The sequence below is a fragment of the Moschus berezovskii genome, chromosome 1, assembly GCF_049115385.1.
Source record: "Moschus berezovskii isolate FMDL1 chromosome 1, NW_MosBer_1.0, whole genome shotgun sequence".
Lineage (NCBI taxonomy): Eukaryota > Metazoa > Chordata > Mammalia > Artiodactyla > Moschidae > Moschus > Moschus berezovskii.
Window position 1 is genome coordinate 153,018,792 of NC_142460.1, and position 6,359 is coordinate 153,025,150.

Here is a 6,359-nt window from a genome sequence, read left to right on the forward strand (position 1 = left end):
AGGCCAGGATGCCCTCTGCCTGGGAACTTATAACCTTGTGAATGAGAACCAGCCAACAGTGACTTCGTGACTGCACTTACAAGTGTACAAGAGATGCTCCAAAAATTATTTGTAAATGAAATGGAGCTGGATAGGATTTTCAGCTCAAAGCTAGAATGAGGGGAACCTTAATGAAAGGCCATTACCAATTGGATTTGATTTCAGAGGTGTCAGAAACACACTCCTCACCAACCCAAAACCATCCCCACCTCATCTATGGGCTGATGCAAAGCCATGTTTTTCACTATTACAGATGAGGCATAACTTGCAAATCCCTCTGGAAGGCAAAAAGCAGTCTCACTTTCTCATTAAAGTGTAAATGACTGCTAGCTGCACCTTTGCATAAAGAAATGGGGAAACCGTGAGGGAATGGGCGCTAAGGGGTAGGAAGACCCACTGGGAAGGGAAAAAACTCACTCATGACCCTCAGCATCAAGCTAGCCCAGGCTGGGCCCTGCCCCTTGGGAGGAGCACTGTGTTAGCAGTCAGATGAGCTGAGTTGGAATGCCAGCACCACCACTCATAGGGCCATCATACCTCTCTGGATCTCACTTCTGTCGTCAGAAACCCACAGCAATAATCCCCCTCCCTTCCTGCAGAGGAAAGTCATGAAGTTTATCATGCATGTAAAACTTGTGGCCTGCCAAGTGCTAGACCAGTGGCTCTCAGACTGGGCTAAACCTTAGACCTACCTGAGGAACTTTTAAAATTTCTTATCCCCAAGCCACTCTCCAGAACCAACTACATCAGAATGTCTCCAGGTGAGACCCAGGCATCAGTTTTTTTTTTCAAGCTCCCCAGGTGATATTAGTATGCCACTGGAGTTGAGAATCACTGCCCGAGGTGGGTGTTTCTAACCTGGGGGTAATCCAGCCCCGACCCAGGGGCATTTGGTAATGTCTGGAGACATCCTTGATTTCACAACTTAGGTTATGGGTGCTCCTGGCATCTATTTGGATAGAGGCCAGTGTGTGTATATTGGTTGCTCAGTCGGGTCTGACTCTTTGTGACCCCATGGACTGCAGTCGGCCAGGCTCCTCTGTCCATGGGATTCTCCAGGCAAGAATACTGGAGTGGGTTTCCATTTCCTTCTCCAGGGGATCATCCCAACCCAGGGATTGAACCCAGGTCTCCTGCATTGCAGGCAGATTCTTTACCATCTGAGACACAAGGGAAGTGGCCAGGGATGCCTCTAAATATCTTTCAATGTCCAGGACAGCCCCCATAATGAAGAATTACTGAGCCCAGTGTGTCCACAGTGGCAAGACAGAATCCCTGACCTAGAAAAACATAAGAAATGTTTGTTTTTTGATTACTGAGGTTTTTTCCCTAACCCAGACCAAGGACATGAAAGTCCAGAATGACCTCAGATTCTGAAGACCCCTTCACATTTGTAGCCTTGGTCTTTGTCCTTGAGAGTATAGAACTCAAAGACCAGGATTCTTGTAAGCATCATCCATTCACTCATCACATGAATGTTGCACGAATGCTCAGTCCCTCAGTTTGCGACACCATGGACTAGCCTGCCGGGCTCCTCTGTCCAAGGAGCTTTTCAGGCAAGAATACTGGGGCGGGTTGCCATTTCCTTCTCCAGGAGATCTTCCCGATATCCAGGGCTTGAACGTTACTCTCCTGTATTGGCAGGCAGATTCTTTACTGCTAGCACCACCTGGGAAGCCCCACCAATGCTTAATGACAATCTACTAAGCAGCAGGCAATGAGCAAACACTTGCACCTGTTGGGCCTCCAGGCATTCCCATACTATCCCTGGTAACTGAGACCCCATCAGACTTCCACTCCCAATACATAAATGCCTCACTCAGCCATTAGGTTCTGAGCGGGGGTGGTCTCAATGGTGTGGCCCTGCTGGTGTGAGTGTGTGTGTGATGTACAGAGACGCCCTGGGAGTCTCTGTTCCCCAGGGGAGACTCAGTCCCACTCACTGATTAGTTTGAATATCAGGACCTATTTCACTCGGCAGTGGGAGCCACAGGAGGTTTCTGAGTGGGAGAGTGGCAAGATCCATCTTTTAGCAGAACTAATCTGGTAGCTGTTCTCTCCAAAGTAAGAAGAGAAGAGGTGAGGAATAACAGTTGGAGTTTAGCACAGGGCAGTCACATTTAATTGAAACTCACTTCACATGAGATTAATCTTTCCAAAGAAGTACATGTCGAGTGGGAGGGATGTTTCTTACTGTACATAAATCTATCATCACGGAAGCAGGCTTTGAGCTTTTAACCGCTACTTTCCGGTTGGAAAAGCCATTTCCGATGGCTTGCAAAGGGCTTGCTCCTAAATTGGCAGCAGTGTGTATCACAGTGCTTGCTCATCCCTCTTTGAGGCATTTTAGTACTTCTCACTTCCAATGCAAAGCTATTGATGTTGGCTCCATCTTGGGAACACTGCTGTCAGCTCCACCACTTAACTGACACTTGGATGGCATTGTTACCAGATATAAAAAAGAGGCACTAGGAATGGATTCACTCACTGATCTTCCAAAGAATGGCAGCAATACTGTGATACCCACAGGACGACAAAGGATGGAGGCTACCTATTTATCAGCTCACCTGGTGCCACAAGGCTTTGGAAATCGTGTGTCACTACATCTTGCAAATCCTAGGGCCTGCCAAGTTGGAAAGGTCTTGATTTTTATTTTGGAGTTTTTTTTTCCACATTTTTTCAAATGGGAGGGTTGCAACATTTCAAAATACACTTGAAGTGAGACTTTATATATTTACATTACATAATCTCAAGTATTCAAAAACTAGGACTGCCACATGCAGCAGCTCAGGCACCTTGCTGAAGCCAGACCTCAGAGAATGGCAGGCCCTCACTGGGAAGGCAGGGGGTGAAATTGCTGAGTGGCCAAGCACTGGCCATGTGGCCTGTGTTCGCATCCCATCTCAGTCTCTTCCTAGCTCTGTAAGGTTAAGGCAAGTCATCACAACTTGTCTGTACCTCAGTTTGTTCATCTGTAAATTGAGGCTAATAATTCCTCGTTGACATTTTGTTAGGATTTACTTAATCTATGTAAGCGACTTAGAACAAATATATATTTTATCTGCAAAGAGATTTAACAGTGCCTGGTATATAAGTAGCCAAGTTATATGTGTGTGGGTTAAAAATCAGAGATCTGAGAGGCACTTCAGGGTGGAAGCAATGTGACCTCACTGTAGACATGACAACACAGCATGGGTGACAAAAGAGCCAGAGAAGTTAATCTCAGGGCAGCCTGAAGCTATTAACAGGAATCAAGAGGGGTGGGTTTCTAGGGCAGGAAACTTCAGACTGCCTCAGCAAGAGGGCTCGCACAGGGTCTCTCTGACCTGGGGGTGTAGATTCCAGTGTAGGTCTGCCACCCCTGCTCCCCCACTGCAGGACACTGACAGAGACTCTGGGGTTTCTGATATAAACACTATGGCCGTCCATCACAGGGCTGGCAGGAGGATGGACTTCTGACCCAAGACCCCCAGGGCTCCTGAAATGTCATTCTCTGGGCAGCTTCCCAAACCTTCCCACAAGAAAGTCCTGACACATGACCACCAAGGACCTCTCTGGAAAGTCCTAATTTATAACCTCTGTCTCAGTTAATTAGAATACCTCTACCATTCCTTTCAAGGTGCAAATTAAACAGCTCATCGCTGCTTGCAATTAAAATCTCTGCTCAATTCTCTGAAATGTCCCTTATCCACACCACCCCACCTCACCTGCAGAATTGTGTCTCCAGGATCTCTGTCCACTCAGCCCCAGCCACACATCCCACCCTGAGCTGGGACCTGCAGACCTGCAGAGCGGAGTCAACAGCAGTGCTGGGGACATACTAACCACCCACATCACAGGAAGGGCTTTCCTTTCACGGAGAGTTGGGATAAGGAAAGGGATGGCTGTCCCTTTGTTAAAAAAAAATGACTTGATTTACTCTGGGAAGGATACTTACCAATCATGACATCCCCCATTTCCCCTCCAATAACCAGACCCCCACTCATCCTTCAGGGACAAGTTTTGGGTTCTCTTTTTCCCCCTCTACAACCCACAGACTTCCCATCTGTGAGTTCTAATCCTCTTGAATGTGGTTCTGGCCATTTCCCCTTTTTGAGATGCTCCCAATACAGAAATACATATAAGTATGACAAAATTGTTGTTGAAGTGGTTGCACGTAACCAGTTGTTTAGCAGACAAAATTACAGAGTAATATAATTACGCTGTGCAAACCCTGTATACGAGACAGCAAAAGAGACACAGATGTATAGAACAGTCTTTGGGACTCTGTGGGAGAGGGTGAGGGTGGGATGATTTGGGAGAATGGCATTGAAACATGTATGTTGTTATATGTGAAACGAATCACCTGTTCAGGATCGATGCATGTTATAGGATGCTCGGGGCTGGCATGCGGGGATGACCCAGAAGGAGGATAAAGGGAGGAGAGAGGTGGGAGGGGGGTTCAGGAGGGGAAACTCATGTACACCTGGGGCGAATTCATGTCAACATGTGGCAAAACCAACCAATATAATATTGTAAAATAATTTGCCTCCAATAAAAAATAAGTAAATTAAAAAAAAATTACGCTGTGCAAATTCCAAACTCATTACAGAATTTGTAAGATTGGCCACCTCATGCGACGAGTTGACTCACTGGAAAAGACTCTGATGCTGGGAAGGATTGGGGGCGGGAGGAGAAGGGGACGACAGAGAATGAGATGGCTGGATGGCATCACCGACTCGATGGACATGAGTTTGAGTGAACTCTGAGAGTTGGTGATGGACAGGGAGGCCTGGCGTGCTGTGATTCATGGGGTCACAAAGAGTCGGACACGACTGAGCGACTGAACTGAACTGAACTGAATGAATTCATGAGTCCCTGAGGCAGTCTGGTCCAATCATGGTTCACAAGTTTAAAGGTGGAGAATGAACTTCATCACTGTTTCTCTGTGACCTTAATGTGTAACTTTCTTTGATGATAATATCAAAAGTTGAAGAGCGCTTCATGAATGTGGTGTCTGAGCCAATGGGTCCTTTTCCCCAACTCTGTGGACTCCCACTGGAAGCCCTGCTTGAATTCCTAACACCTAACTGTCAGTCCCACCATGGTTATAGACACACCACTGGACATTTATCACATTTGTGGCTGTCTGCCATCTTGTGAACAAGTCTCCCACGTTTAAAGAACTTTCTTCATTAGGAATTCTGTCTCTCCAAGATTAATGGGAGAGAGCGCTACCTTTCTCAGCCTACTTGCACCCAGGCTCCAGATGTATGACTGAGGTGCCTTCAATTATCTCACAAACCGAGAACTTCCGGAAGTTCAAGATGGATTTAGAAAAGACAGGAACTAGAGATCAACAGCCAACGTCTGTTGGATCATAGAAAAAACTAGAGAATTCCAGGAAAACATCTACTTCTGCTTCATTGACTACACCAAAGCCTTTGATGGGTCACAACAAACTGTGGAAAATTCTTAGAGGTGAGAATACCAGACCACCTTATATGCTTCCTGAGAAATTTGTATGCAGGTCAAGAAGCAATAGTTAGAACTGGACATAGAACAATGGACTGGTTCAAAATCGAGAAAGAAGTACTTCAAGGCTGTATATTGTCACCCTGCTTACTTAACTTATATGCAAAGTACATCATGTGAAATGCTGGGCTGGATGAAACACAAGCGGGAATCAAGATTGCTGGAGAAATATCAACAACTCAGATATGCAGATGACACCCCCTTTATGGCAGAAAGAGAAGAGATGCTAAAGAGCCTCCTGATGAAAGTGAAAGAGGAGAGTGAAAAAGCTGGCTTAAAACTCAACTTTCAAAAAACTAAAATCATGGCATCTGGTCCCATCACTTCATGGCAAATAGATGGGGAAACAAAAGAAGCAGTGACAGACTTTATTTTGGGGGGCTCCAAAATCACTGCAGATGGTGACTGCAGCCATGAAATTAAAAGATGTTTGCTCCTTGAAAGAAAAGCTATGAGAAACCTAGATAGCATATTAAAAAGCTGGTTTTTTTAGTGGTCATGTATGGATGCGAGAGTTGGACCATGAGGAAAGCTGAGTGCTAAAGAATTGATGCTTTTAAACTGTGGTGTTGAAGAACACTCTTGGGAGTGCCTTGGACTGCAAGGAGATCCAACCAGTCCATCCTGAAGGAAATCAGTCCTGAATATTCACTGGAAGGACTGATGCTGAAACTGAAGTTCCAATACTTTGATCACCTGATGCAAAAAACTGACTCATTAGAAAAGATCCTGATGCTGGTAAAGATTGAAGGCAGGAGGAGAAGGGGATGACAGAGGATGAGATGGTTGGGTGGCATCACCAACTC